The 15715-nt window shown below is 43.1% G+C and overlaps 2 long non-coding RNA genes across 4 annotated transcripts in view; both read left to right on the forward strand.

Annotated features, from left to right (window-relative positions):
• LOC308476948 overlaps positions 1-15534 on the forward strand; it is a 33620-nt gene extending 18086 nt beyond the window's left edge. For all 3 annotated transcript variants that reach the window (XR_013986258.1, XR_013986259.1, XR_013986260.1), the window contains 2 exons: positions 15092-15202; positions 15303-15534. This is a non-coding gene — a long non-coding RNA (uncharacterized lncRNA). The remainder of the gene's footprint in view (positions 1-15091; positions 15203-15302) is intronic.
• On the forward strand, positions 1708-6987 carry LOC308477001. The gene is made up of 3 exons (XR_013986332.1): positions 1708-3474; positions 5232-5436; positions 6342-6987. It is a non-coding gene; the product is annotated as an uncharacterized lncRNA (long non-coding RNA).
• Positions 15535-15715: the final 181 nt, after the last annotated feature.

The following is a 15715-nucleotide window of genomic DNA, read 5'->3' on the forward strand; positions in this document are numbered from 1 at the left end:
AATCTCCTTTCTTGTAACTTGAAGCCATTAGTTCGAGTCCCACCCTTCAGAGCAGGAGAAAACAAGCTTGCAATGCTCCCTCTTCCATGTGACAGCCTTTGAGATATTTGTAGGTGGTTGTCATATCTCCTCCCAGTATCCTCTTTTCCAGGCTAAGGATACCCAGCTCCTTCAACTGATCCTCATAAAGCTTGGTTTCCAAACCCTTGATCATCTTGGTTGCCCTCCTTGAGAGATCCTATGGTTGATACTTTCACCCTAATTCCTTCATAAATATTTGAGAAAAGGAAACCAGATCCTACCACAAGTTGCTTGAACTGCTACTTCAACCTCAGGCATTAAAGCAATGTTAAGAATAAAGTGGAAATAGGGTGGCCATGTGCCCTACTTAACAGAAGTCGCTCTATTAGAAAGGGTTTCAGAGTCCTCTCTTTGAAGGGCTGTTCGGTGTAAGCCTGGCTTAAAGATAGAACTATAAGAGGGAAGAGCAGGCCCTGAACTTGCCCATCAATAACACCTCAACACCAGACTGAACAGGCAAACAGGTCATCTGTTTACAGTCTTCCGCACTATGGTGCAATGTATTGCATTTCTGTTTAATTTATAGCAATAAGTTCTAAATGTACATCTTTACATATAAATTAGCAAACACAAATTTTATTGACTCTTGTTTCCTCTTTTGTCCTCTTTTTTGGCAGTGTCTAAGTAGACAATGATTTGGGTTTTTTTCTTCTTCAAACAACAACAAAAGCAATATTTCTTCATACTAATGCTAATTCTTACAAGGAGTTGGGCAAACTCTTCTGCAAATATTAACTAAATTCATGGAAAGCACTTGGGTTTCGTAAAGTCAATATGCCCTCTTGTACAAGGTCAATATAATTGACGTCCTCTGTACATACAGTATGTGCATGTGCACATTTTACTTTTCCGTTCTTGCCGCTGTTCCCTTTTAATAGAGAAATGACTAGCAGAAAATTGATATGTTTGTAAGATAGAATGACCCTCCCACTGTACTAGTTTTATGTGATTAATTTTAGGGTGCATTCTGACAGATTCCTTCAAGCCTTACTTTATCATGGATCTATGATTCTTTTAAAATGAAGACTCAGCAACTATTTTAGGTCGAGCTGGGCAAAACCTTTCACAATGATCATTTTCAGCTGTACGAGAGCTGGTGCATGCAAAGTGAATAGAGCTACAAAAAGGCAAGCAGGGCAAAGAGCTTCGACAAATTTGCTTTTGATTTTTGCACTGTGTTTGCCCCGTTAAGTGTGCAAAGTGGTCTGTTTTCTGTGTGTCGAGACTTCTATCTGCTGCAGCGGTAGGGTCTGTGTCTGTCTGTGTGTGGCTCTTCTCTCAAAAGCTTCCCTGCCAGGAGCACTTTTTAGAATGACCACGTGACCATGCAAACTCACATGATTAGTATAGGAAGTTCTGGCAGCAAGGAAACTTCTGAGAGGAACCCTGTGCTGCTGCATGTGCAAACAGTACTTTTAAGAAAGGCGAAGAGGGGATAGAGAAGCGTCTCAGCATAGCTTTCTGGGTCAAAGCAGAGTCATAGTGATCCATTCCCCCCTCTCTGTGGGTGTTCACCAGGCTGTTGACCCAAGGAGTGGACCCAGTCATTTTTGTGATGACTCCTGTATCCAGTGCCGGATTTACGTATAAGCTAAACAAGCTATAGCTTAGGGCCCCACTCTCTTAGAATCATAGAATCATAGAATAGAATCATAGAATCATAGAGTTGGAAGAGACCACAAGGGCCATCGAGTCCAACCCCCTGCCAAGCAGGAAACACCATCAGAGCACTCCTGACATATGGTTGTCAAGCCTCTGCTTAAAGACCTCCAAAGAAGGAGACTCCACCACACTCCTTGGCAGCAAATTCCACTGTCGAACAGCTCTTACTGTCAGGAAGTTCTTCCTAATGTTTAGGTGGAATCTTCTTTCTTGTAGTTTGGATCCACTGCTCCGTGTCCGCTTCTCTGGAGCAGCAGAAAACAACCTTTCTCCCTCCTCTATGTGACATCCTTTTATATATTTGAACATGGCTATCATATCACCCCTTAACCTCCTCTTCTCCAGGCTAAACATGCCCAGCTCCCTTAGCCGTTCCTCATAAGGCATCGTTTCCAGGCCTTTGACCATTTTGGTTGCCCTCCTCTGGACACGTTCCAGTTTGTCAGTGTCCTTCTTGAACTGTGGTGCCCAGAACTGGACACAGTACTCCAGGTGAGGTCTGACCAGAGCAGAATACAGTGGCACTATTACTTCCCTTGATCTAGATGCTATACTCCTATTGATGCAGCCCAGAATTGCATTGGCTTTTTTAGCTGCCGCGTCGCACTGTTGGCTCATGTCAAGTTTGTGGTCAACCAAGACTCCTAGATCCTTTTCACATGTACTGCTCTCAAGCCAGGTGTCACCCATCTTGTATTTGTGCCTCTCATTTTTTTTGCCCAAGTGCAATACTTTACATTTCTCCCTGTTAAAACTCATCTTGTTTGTTTTGGCCCAGTTCTCTAATGTGTCAAGGTCGTTTTGAAGTGTGATCCTGTCCTCTGGGGTGTTAGCCACCCCTCCCAGTTTGGTGTCATCTGCAAATTTGATCAGGATGCCCTTGAGTCCATCATCCAAGTCATTGATAAAGATGTTGAATAAGACCGGGCCCAAGACAGAACCCTGTGGCACCCCACTAGTCACTCTTCTCCAGGATGAAGAGGAACCATTGATGAGCACCCTTTGGGTTCGGTCAGTCAGCCAGTTACAAATCCACTGAGTGGTAGCATAGTGGTAGCATCTTGCCCCCCCCCCAAAAAAAAAAAAATTAAAGGAAAAAAACTGGATGTACATTTCCAAAATAGAAGATAAAGAACAAATAAAACAAAACCTATATACAGCAATAGTGTTTTGTGTTGTGTAGGCTCCTATGATGTAAGTAATGGGCCCCGCCTGCTAGCCTGCTCCCTAAAATATCACTGGTTTGCTCATTTCTATATATAGGGTGCCTACATTCTGCATGTGCAAATGGCTTTAGGTACCTATTAGGTCCATAAATTACCATATAGCATATATTCAACACAAAAAACAGCGAAAATTTGTTGTTGACAAAGGCCAGCTGGACATATAAAGGGCCCCATTACCTTCAGTAGCTTAGGGCCTCAACAAACCTATATCCAGCCCTGCCTGTATGTTCTGGGGTTTTCAGTTATGGAGTTAAACTTTCCTAGGGTAAGAATAGGGATTATTCCTACAACTATGTGCAACTGTGGTTCTGCTAGGTTCACATATGTGTGGTAGTAGGTACTAGGAAATCGACTAGGTTTTCAAAAACATCCAACCAGTTCTTGAAAAGGCCATCCTTCCTTGTAGGTGCTGCGCAAGACATCTTGCCAACCCTTTGGAGTGGGTTCAACGTGATGTCTTTATCACCCAAGGAATGGTGATTCATCATTACCTATCACAGAAAAGGTGGTATGCTATAACTGCACCTTTTTGCTTGAGGTGTGCACCTCCCAAAACAACCTGTTTGCTTTGACCCTGGATGCATTTTGCCTGTCATCCGCTACATCCGTTGGACTAGTGGTTGTTTCTGCTCCACTATCTAATTTAACAAAGATGGTTACAGCAGCTACGGGAACTGTGCTATACCATTCTTGTACTCTGCAAGTCGCTGAGGTGACATTATACCTATCAGCAACATGCTCATAACCTGTTCCACTTTTGAGCTGCCACATTTTTGCAAAGTGGCTTGTTCAAGAGCATTTGTAAGAAAATACTCAGAAGACTAAACACAATCTAGGCTTCTGCGTGTTTCTACATCTATTGCAAGCTCTGCTTTTGGCTACTGAACAGCCCTCTTGTGGTGCAGATTGTGTTGGAGGTTTTGCAAACTGCAAGGATGCTTTCATTTTTGCTTCAGCAGCAAGCGCTGTTGCTTCAGCTGATGTGATTTGAGCCTGGGCCATCACTTTGTGGATATCCACAGCCTGTTAGAGGGTGGAAGAAGGTGGAAGACCCTCAAGTTTTTTCTTGAGTTCACGGTCAGTTAATGCTGATCTCCCTCATCACTAAATCTCAAAAGAGCAAGATTCACAAGCTTTGCTTTACATCTCAGCTGCTTGTTCCTGGTGTAGGTCTTCACTACACCAGTGGAGATGGGGCAGGGAGGGTGCCTGGCTCTTGCAAGAAGCAAGGACCTGCAGGACCTGCAGCTAAGTGGGCTCTAGATACCTTCTGCAGTAGGAGCCTTTTGAGCAGTAGGGACAGTCAAGACCCAGCCCTTCCAGACCTGTTGGGAATGAGCCAGAGAGAGAACTGTGTATGCAGCCTTAGGGAGGGTTATGCTGAGAGGCCGGGACCTAGCTTACAACCCCTCACACCCTTCCTTTTAAACCAACTTCACAGGAAAACATATTGCTGGCCAGCAAACATGACCAGGGATGATGGGAGTTTTTGTTCAGCAACATCTGGATGGCCAACGTTTCCCCGCAGCTGCCTTATCTATAAAGCCATGTGAGAGTTCAGTTACACTAAGAGACAGCGACTTGCCATAAGACACACTGTGGGTTTTGTGGCTGAACGGGGATTTGAACCCAGCACCCTACTCATTGCATCACACTAGCTTTCTTTAATTGCATCCACAAGACAATACGGAGTCGGCTCTAATATTGGCAGCATCACTCTGCAGTTGTACGAAGTGCAAAGCAAATTTAAAATCCGCCCTTGAGCTAATTCCTGTTTATTTACTCAAAAGCTCCCATTGATCCCTGTTTGCCTTTCTCCAAAGCAATGTACACAGGATTACAGCTGCAGAAATTAAAATTGTTCTTAGTTGTGTGATTTTTTTTAAAAAAAGAAAGAAATCAAACCAAATCTTGATACCTTTAAATACAACTCAGTCCTAGCTATGTTTACTCAGAAGTAAACCCTACTATGTTCAATGGCATTTACTCCCAAGTAAATGTGGCTAGGTTTGCAGTCTTAGACAGCCACAGGGTCAATTAAAAAGATGGAAAACATCCCTGGTTTATCTCGTAATTGCACTACTTTCAACCTTGTCCTGATGTATTTCATCAAAGGCTGCTTGGCTGCTTTCATGCTTTATTTCATGGCAGGCATGCCATGAAAATGGGAAGAACCAGATTCCTGTATTAAAAAATCCTTGGCCCAGTAAAATATTCATGGTACTATAGGCTTGTTTGATTTTCAATAATCTTACCCAACAGGGCCTGTAAAAAGGATGCAAACCAGAAGTGATACTGGCAGCCAGGAAGATTCAGCTCTCTTTGACACAACGTTGATGCGAATACAATCCCATTCCCTTTCAGACATATGCAGGTGTCAGCGACCAGAATGAGGCCCATTCTGTTTAATAGCGCTCAGTATTTCCCCTCCCTTTTGACAAGCCAGTGCTGCTGCATTCATGCACAGGTAAAGCTTTTATGTACTGCAGCACATAACATTTTGCTTATGACAGAACTGCTCTTTAAAATATGGGCTGACAATTCACCCTCCCGGCTTCTCCAGTGTCTTTACCTGCAGGAAGGGAGGGAGAGCACATAAATTTGGAATAAGGGCATTATAAAGTACTTCTTCTCTCCCCCCCCCCCCCCCCGTTTGAGATATCTTGACGTATCTCAACCTCTTTTTCCTATCTACAACATGGGAACAGTGATGGCTGCTGGGTGGATTTGGGGATAAGTGGGACACATACTGCAAAACAAAAACAAAAATCACAGACACCCCATCCATCAAGGGATGCATAGAAGCAGGCTTCTGTGGCTGCTACTGATGTCCATGTATATAAAAACCTAAGAGCCTTGCTAGATCAGCCCAAATTCCCACATAATCCATCATCCTATTGCATGCCAAGGCTCCGTGAGCCAGTCGTTCCCTGTGTGGTGAAATAACCAGTCAAGGCAGCAGAACAGAGGTTTTAGGGTTCAAACAGGCCACAGCTTTATTAAATACAGATGTGAAAAGTCTAGCATAGGCGTTAGGTGAAGTGTGTCTAATGATAAACCACAATTGGGGGCCACTGTTGTCGCATAAAGAAAAACTCTTTTATTTTCATTTGGGATGCTTATCGTTAGAATGCCTAGTAGGAAAGCTAAAAGGCTTCTTTAAAAATGTATGTTTTAGCTCATTATTTTTTTAGTTCCTCATAGATCATATCCCATTTTTTTTTTTATTTGGGGACATGTCCACCACATGTGGAATAAGGTTCCTTCATTTTGTTTACATCTCCATAACTTATTGCTGTTATTTTTATTTTGGCTAATTTGGATGGGGTCAGGTACCACCTGTAAATAATCGTCATTGTTTTCTTTTATCAGATAGCACACAGTGAATGTTAAGTCTGTTTTCCAACATGGACTCTCTTCATGTGAAAATTCATTTAGGCACAAGGTATTGTTCGACACCTTTTCCATGAAGACAGATGTACAAGAATTCATGCAATTTTCTGCCAAGGGCAGCTGTTCTTTTGGATTCAGAGGCAATAAGTACAGTTATGGGTGAAGTCCATGGGCTTTAGTGGTGGTTCAGCAAATACTAGACATAAAGCAACCTAGTTAGATCATATTAATGCACAGCAGGAATAAAGCATCAGACTACCAATCAAGATTGTAATTCTTATACTGCTTTGGTTGTTTATGTTTCCTTCTTAGGCATGACAGCAGATGGACTCTCTAGCAGCTGGAATGGGTTGACACAAAACACCATCCTGATCTCTCTCTCTCTCTCTCTCTCCCTCTCTCTCTCTTCTGGTCTTCTTTCTGTCGGAAATCAAGCCTTTATCGGGAGAAACTGGCAACTCTCCCAGGCACCCGGCTTGGTCTCCTGTTGACCTCCCTGGCTGCATTCCCCAGCAAGATCCAGGCTAGGTCATGATAGGCAATTCTTCCCAAACGTGGGAAGAACACGCCCCCTCCCTCCAGCCCCCCGGCAGGGAAAAGAATATAGACAGAAATGTATTTACATGCTTTTATTTCTGTCTTTGCAGCATTAGAGAAAACATGACTGCTCTCTTCAAACTCCAGCAGTCGAGTGACAAGGACTTCCTGTACTTCCTGTACAAGAGCAAGAGGAAGAGCTCATATTACACTCTGAGCTAATTCCGGTGCTTTGCCCTGTGAACTGACTGTCCCTCTGTTTCCCACGGACAGTCCCAACATTCCCATCATGTTTACTTTTCAAGCTAGCAGTTTGCAGCTGCATTGCATCCATATCATAACACTTTTCCCCCTGGGTCTTCTACCAGAATTTGCATTTATAGGCTGCATTCTGCTGAGTACACTATCTGGTGCATTGCTCACACCCATGTGCACTGAGGCCTACAGTTATACTTTAGCTTAGTTGCACTCAATAACTTAAAACTGAGCCTACGTTGAGCTTGAGCTGAAAACTAGGCCTAAACTTTTGATTTGTAACTCACTTCCCTACTACCAAGGTTTGCACTATGTCAGGGTTGCCATATTTCAAAAAATAACAACCAGGACACTTCGAAAGTTGTTGAGTGATTTTTCAGTTTGACTTGCCTAAGATCCAGGACAATGCACCAACTTTCAGAAATTCTCCCTGGGTGTCAATCCCACCTTTGAAATCCTGGTAATGTCCAGGAAAATCTGGATGTACGACAGCCCTAAACTATGTAGAACTGTATATATGGGTCCCCACACCCGTCCAAATATGATGCCAGGATGACATCAGGTGGCATATAGGGAGTTGTCCTACAAACCTGCCAAAGTTGATCTGTGGTGGGTTATGCTTTGCCAGTGTGCTGGTGAGGTAGCACTTAGCAGGACTGAACTCACTGCTCACTGGCTGATGAATGAAGGGTTCAGTTCTGCTATTTGCAGGGATCTCCTTTGCCAGCACATTTCCAGCCAAAGCAACACCAAGCAAGGTTGAATTCTCCACTCTCCCCTGATGAACAGAGGCTTTGGTCCTGCTCTCTGTGGGGCTCAGCTGCAGAGGATTGAATGCCACCCCTACGCATCAGCTGACCTCACCCAGTGATATCAGTTGATTGACAGGTGGGCATTCGGAAATTGCTTAGGGGTAAAACTGAACCCACTGGTAGACCAATTTTGGTGCATGGGCTGCTGTAGTGCATGCTCTATACCATCATCCCTAGGTAGCAGGACCAGTGGTCAGGGATGATGGGAACTGTAGTTCAAAACCAGCTGGAGACCCAAGTTTGGGAAACCCTGCTCTATACATTATAACATTATAATGCTGTGCATTGCCATGGAGGGAAAACGCACAGTGCAAGGATATCACATTGAAAGCTGCATTATGTTGAGGAAAACAAAAAAAATGGAAGTGGCAGCAAAAGCAGCAGCCCTGTTCTTCTTCTATCATCTAGTTCCACCCGCAGACAAATGGGGCAATAGGATGGCCTAATAAGATTGCTCATTAACCACCTGCCAGCCAAAATATAAGAGAACGGTCTGATTTATTGTGGAAATAAAAGAACACACATTTTTTAGAATGGAATTATGTCTGCTGGTAAAAGGCACAAACGATCATTGCTGTGCTGGAGACACACATGCACACAAACCCTTTTAAAAAACCCAGACCTGGTTTTAGACTCCCCCACCCACCCCCAGTCATGTTCCACTGATTTTTAATGAAACTTGTTAAGTTTATTGAGTTATAAAGGCTTAGCAGATGCTTAATGGCCCAATCAAGTAATTAATTGCTACTTCCGGTTGAACAATGTTTTGTCAATCAGCCATGATGGCAGGTTTAGTGAAAACAGTTGATTATTTAAATGCTCTAATCATGCATACTTAAAACATTTTTGGGGGGTGGGGGTGGGGAGGGGTGGTTACTTAAGCCAGTCTGAAGAATTCTGTTCTCTTTGGAATAGCAAAGGCATAATTAAAACAGATGTGGTTAACATCTTTCTCTAGGGGAATGAAAACTAGAGCAATTACTGATGACGATGGTTCTTTAGAAAACCAAGCATAGCGAAGCAGTTTCTGTGCATTAAACATCTAGTTTACTCATAACCTTCTTACTTATAACCCGTTAATTTTTTTTAGGGATTTACTTACATTTTATTAATTATACATCAAATAAGTATAAAGTATGAGTGATAGCAGATAAATTTGATTCAGTTAAAGGCAAGCTAATAAAATTTGCACTTTCCAAAACAATACATTAACTGAAACACAGTTTGAAAGTTGCACATTACGAATGTCTCAATGCACTTATCCAGCGAAGTAACACGTACAAAATTGCATAAACTAGGGTAAGCTGTTCATAGAAATGTATATGCACAAATAAAAATTGTTTTAGAGGAAATTGTGTTGTGAAAATGTTTATATGAGGGGAAATTGCATATAATTCATTATATTGCATGTAAAAATATGCCTATTAGGAGATGTTCTGGCTAAAATACTGATGAATTTTCATGAGGAATTATTTTTTAAAAAAAATGCAAACTGTTGTGGAAATGTGGGGAACAGAATTTGACAGGAAAAATGAGAAATTGAAAGAACCTGAAACTGACCTCTTTGCCCATCCCTAGTTCAGACACACACACACACACACACACACCTGTTGTGGAAATATATTTGTCATGTTTTCATCAGGCACATAATCTCAACTACCTTCAACCTTCAAGATTTCATGTCTGCCATGGTCCAATTGTTTTTGCTACTGTTAATTTCATCCTTTTATCTCCAATGCATTGCTCTTGTTATTATATTCTTAAGATGTTGATGATTATAGCACATCCTAATATTACTTATGATATAGGGTGGGTTAGAAATATTTTAAATACATAATGTAAATATTTTTAATAGCAACCCTATCATACTCATAATACGAGTAAGTAGGAACTAAAGTGATTTGGTTGTATGGGAGGAATCATTTATGGGTGAGACCAACAGGAAAAGGAAACAAGAGAGTATCATACAGTATATGACTAGTTTCAGTTTTGTATATTGCTTTGTGGCAACACACTGCTAAATATAGTTTGTTTCAATTTAGTCTGTGGTTAATGCATATTTTGCAAATACAGTCGAACCTTGGTTTTCAAACGGCTCTCAAACGCCGAAAACCCGGAAGTAAGTGCTCCTGTTTTTGAACGTTTTTTGGAAGCTGAACGTCCTACGCACCTTCCACTTGAGTGCAGGAAGCTCCTGCAGCCAATCAGAAGCCACACCTTGGTTTTCAAACATTTTGGAAGTCAAAATAAAATAAAAAAATCCTTCCAGTAGCACCTTTAAGACCAACTAAGTTAGTTCTTGGTATGAGCTTTCGTGTGCAAGCACACTTCTTCAGATACACTGAAACAGAAGTTGCCAGATCCTTCTATATAGTGAGAAGGTGGGGAGGGGTATTAATCAGAAGGGTGGTGGGAATGGGAGATTGGCAGATAGCTGAGATGAGCCTGCTGACGACTCTTAACGACTGTAATAGGTCTTACAGGAAAAGGCAAGGGGTGAGAAGGTGAGAAATGGCTTAGTCATGTATAATGGGATAAGAATCCAATGTCTTTGTTCAAACCAGGTCTCTCCATGGTTTTAAGTTTGGTAATGAGTTGCAATTCAGCAGCTTCTCTTTCCAGTCTATTTCTGAAATTCCTTTGTAGTAAAACAGCTACTTTGAGATCTTGTATAGAATGTCCTGGAATGTCCAAATGTATTTTGGAAGTCAAACAGACTTCTGGAACAGATTACGTTCGAGAACCAAGGTACGTGCTTTTGAACTGCTAGGTTGGCAGGAGCAGGGACCGAGCAACAGGAGCTCACCCCATCTCAGGGATTCAAACCGCCAACCTTCTGATCGGCAAGCCCTAGGCTCAGTGGTTTAACCCACCGTGCCACCTGTGTCCCTCTGTACTATAATAAAGGTAAAGGGACCCCTGACCATTAGGTCCAGTCGTGGCCGACTCTGGGGTTGCGGCGCTCATCTCGCTTTATTGGCCGAGGGAGCTGGCGTACAGCTTCCGGGTCATGTGGCCAGCATGACTAAGCCGCTTCTGGCGAACCAGAGCAGCGCATGGAAACGCTGTTTACCTTCCCGCCGGAGCAGTACCTATTTATCTACTTGCACTTTGACGTGCTTTCGAATTTCTAGGTTGGCAGGAGCAGGGACCGAGCAATGGGAGCTCACCCCGTCGTGGGGATTCGAGCCACCGACCTTCTGCAAGTCCTAGGCTCTGTGGTTTAACGCACAGCACCACCTGCGTCCCATCTGTACTATAATACTTAGGGCTTAATTTTGAGTAGATATAGAATTGCACTTTTTTCAAAAAGGGCAAACTGGAATGTAGAAAATTTTCCATACATTTAATATTGCTTAGACCAAATCATTCATTTTATTTCATGTGTCAAATCACTCATTATAATGGTGTCTAATCTTGAAAACCCAAAACCCAAAGCAATTCTATTCCAGCCATTTCCCTTGGGGAATTTGACTACATCCTAATCTACTAGTTCAGAAAAACTTTTTCCTTCCTCTCCGACCATTTCTTCCTAGTTATACTATCATGTATAATATTACTATATCATTAAATAAACCCCTGTTCTCCCTGTAAAATGCCTATAGGCTTTTACAATCTAAACCAAGCTGTGGCACTGGAGGCTCTTAATCCTTCCTCACAAATTCAGTTCTTAGCTCTTTTATACAGGTTTGCTCTTCCAGCATTCTAACACTTTCTCCCAGCCTTAAAAAGAACTGTTTTCGTTACACCTCACACATTTACAAGATCTTTGTATTAACTGTGAGTGATTTTGCATGAACTTTTAATTTTTAGAGCAGCTACAAACAAACAAGCACTCTTGAAGAAGCACCTTTTAAATCAACACCATGAGGCTGTTGAAGCAGTCAAGCCTATTGTTTTCATGTTGCTGCAAACTTCTCAATTTGGTAGTAGCAAGCTTTTTGGGAGGTAGCAGGTAGCTCCAGATAAATTGCTGGCATCACAGAGGCAGCCATCATGTAGAGTGACCCTTATGAGTGCCACGGAAAACTGGGAGTGGAAAACAATCCAGGTTCCAGCTGTAGATTCAGGACCTGGTCACCGATTTGAAGCGTCAATATTTGTGGACCCATTTCAATTTAGATTTGATATGGCATGGTGGGTCTACAGAGGATTCTGAACAACACTTAGCTTGTCTTGGAGCCTCTAAAGTTCAGGATAGGCACTCTAGTTGGGCGAGAACTCCCATCATCCTTTAAAGGTAAAGGTACCCCTGCCCGTACAGGCCAGTCATGACCGACTCTAGGGTTGCACGCTCATCTCGCTCAAGAGGCTGGGAGCCGGCGCCATTCAAAGACACTTCTGGGTCACGTGGCCAGCGTGACGAAGCTGCAACTGGCGAGCCAGCATCAGTGCCACACACGGAAACACCGTTTACCTTCCTGCTATAAAGCGGTACCTATTTATCTACTTGCACTTTTGAACTGCTTTCGAACTGCTAGGTGGGCAGGAGCTAGGACCGAACGACAGGAGCTCACCCCGCCGCGGGGATTCAAACCACTGACCTTACGATCAGCAAGTCCTAGGCACTGAGGTTTTACGCCACTCGCGTCCCTCCCATCACCCTTAGCCATTAGCTATTCTGACTGGGGCTTATATGAAATAGCGTCCAAAAGAATTGAGAGTGCCCCAGGTTGCCCTCCTCTGCTCTAAACTCTGATGTACAAACAGTGCCATTATTGTGAAATCAGGGCCTCCAAGCCAGTTGCAAACACCATGCTGCAAAATCAAGCCTTTCCAACCACTCCCTCTGGATGACCAGTTTCTCTGACCCATTAGATTTACGGGAGGCACTGGGGGTTGTGGAAAGGATCTAATTCATGCTCAGAAGCTTTCAGGATGAACAGATTCCAGAATAATTTTTTATTAACCGACCAATCACATCAAATCAAACCAAATTACATAAATTCCAAATTACACAGCCAAATTTTAAATTTTTGTTGGGGGTACCCATATTTCAAATTCCGAAGGGATCCAATCAACTTCTTGCTTCTTACTGCTGTTTTAATGTCCACAAATCTAACCTTATGATATTCACAGTACTATCCAGTCCTTTCTTATTATTTTTCCACATCTCTTGTTGTTATTTTCATATAGTTTTCCTTTCTGTTTGTGACCTCTGATAGTCTCTGCAAGCTGGTTAGAACAGTTTGTAATCCTGCGTGGATATTATTTTTTTTAACCAGTAGCCATATCCAGACGCTTTCCATATAACATCACTTCCATACATCAAAACAGTCTTAGCGTCATTAATCTTCACCAATCTGCCTCCTTTCTCAAAACCTCTGAGGAGATTCACTAGGAATGCAGTCTGAAAACAAATCCGTTCTTCCTCCCGGCTGTAAATCCTTTGGCAAGATGGTGACTCCGAATTAATTGCTGCACCATTCCCAAAAGCTCTTATTGCTTCTCGGTCTCCATAAAGCATACTTTGGGTTAAAGTTTATCTCCACACAGACCTTAATCATCCTGCTTGGGTCAGTTCAACCGACGGTTCTAATGAGGAGGGGTTCTTGTAAATCACATAGAAGGAAAGTAAAAAAGGTCCCCCCCCCATTCAGCCCCATTGTCAACATACCCCGCCTTTGGTGTATCTTCATCATAAAATATTCCTGTTTCTCCAGCCCGTCGTCTTCTTTCGCAGAGGTCACTTAAATTAGCAGACTTCACTCCCCTTCTTCACTTGAAATATGTGCATTTGCTTCTTTTGTAATTAATTATTCCAAATTGCTGCAACTAGTGCGCGATCAGAGACAGCGTCCAGGAGAGCCGATGTCCACACGGGGGCATTCTGCCTAGGGCCCTCACCCCCTTCTTTCGATTTAGGGGGTGATTTATGGGCACAGCAGGCAAGGGCAGTGTTCCCCATTTCCTTGGGGCAACAAGGGAGGCTGCCTACTCCCATAACAGCCTCTTAATTACCCCGTGTGGGTCGGAGAGATGGTATTGTCGGCCATCTTCCAATGCGCCCCCTAGTGGCCCCCCAGGATGAACAGATTCCAGACCCTCTAAGTGTCCCCATTTTTCAACGACAGTCCCAGATTTACAGAAGCTGTCCCAGTTTCTGATTTGATCCTGGAATGTCCCACTTTCCCTCAGGACATCCCTATTTTCATCAGAGAAGTGTTGGAGGGTACAGTAGGACGTCCCTCTTTTCACTGGAGAAATGTTAGAGGGTATGGAGTTATGCGACCCCCGAGCCCAGGAGATATGTAACTATACAACCATTAGAAGACATATGAAGGCAGCCCTGTATAGGGAAGGTTTTCAATGTTTAATGTTTTTATATATGTTGGAAGGCGCCCAGAGTGGCTGGAGCAACCAGCAACCCAGGCATATGGGCAGGGAGTAATAATAATGATGATGAAATAGGATGTCCCTATTTTCATCGGAGAAATATTGGAAGATATGAGATTCCAACTGCTTTCCTTGGGGATGGGCCTATGGGAAGTGACACGCTGTTCTATCAGAGTCCTTTTAGAGCAGTGAGGGCCAAACTTGGCCCTCCAGCTGTTTTGGGATTACAACTCCCATCATCCCTAGCTAACAGGACCACTGCTTTAGAGGTTATAACCCACATTACATTTTGTTACAGGTGAAGTCCTTGCGTTAAACTCCAGTAGCGGGTGGTGCTGTGGGTTAAACCACAGAGCCTAGGACTTGCCAATCAGAAGGTCAGCGGTTTGAATCTCCACGATGGGGTGAGCTCCCATTGCTCGGTCCCTGCTCCTGCCAACCTATCAATTCGAAAGCACGTCAAAGTGCAAGTAGATAAATAGGTACCGCTGTGGCGGGAAGGTAAACAGCGTTTCCGTGCACTACTCCGGTTCGCCAGAAGCAGCTTAGTCATGCTGGTCACATGACCCGGAAGCTGTATGCTAGCTCCCTCGGCCAATAAAGCGAGATGAGCGCCACAACCCCAGAGTCGGCCACGACTGGACCTAATGGTCAGGGGTCCCTTTCCCCCTTACCTTTAGCTTCAACATATTAAAAACTAACAGGAATATTTTCTTTCTCCAGAAAGCCCTGGTAACAGATAGGGATTTCCCCCTTTTGTTAACCACAGGATCTTGATTTTACTTTCAGAGGTACCAGAACACCAAAGCAGCAGCCAAGGATATATAACAAGAAGGAGGATAAGGGGAGAGATGGGGAAAGAGGGACATACATTAACAAGGCATTCTCCACTATTCAACTGTAAGTGACAGAAACTATCAGTAAAACTATTCAAAATGGCATTGTCAAGGTTTGTTAGGTTTGGACTACACAATCCAATTAACACGAATTCACCCTGCAGGAGGCTGGAGTCAAGCATCAGCAACTATCCTTGGCTGAACTGTCAAAACTCTGCAGATTTCAAAGATGGAAGATGAGGCAAATGATGATGAAGAGCTTTGTGAGTTTTTTTGAAGTCCAGTTGTACTGCTTTTACCGACATGATTGCTCTATTGTGTGAGCTCAGTTTATTCATTGGAAGACAACCATGGAGCAAATATTCAAAATAATAAAATTTATACATACACAAACAAGTGAGACCTTTTCATGAACATTCTGGCCACCAAGCTGTGGGGAATATTATCGTTACTTAAAATATGAAAGACCATCAACATTCCCATGGAGATGAGTCTGCTGACATTTTCCTACATGTTAAAACTGTAGAAATCTTAATAATGGGCAGTCTTTTCAGTGCTAAGACTCTGGCAGAGTTCT

The sequence above is a fragment of the Podarcis pityusensis genome (genome assembly GCF_964106645.2).
Source record: "Podarcis pityusensis genome assembly, chromosome: 5".
Lineage (NCBI taxonomy): Eukaryota > Metazoa > Chordata > Lepidosauria > Squamata > Lacertidae > Podarcis > Podarcis pityusensis.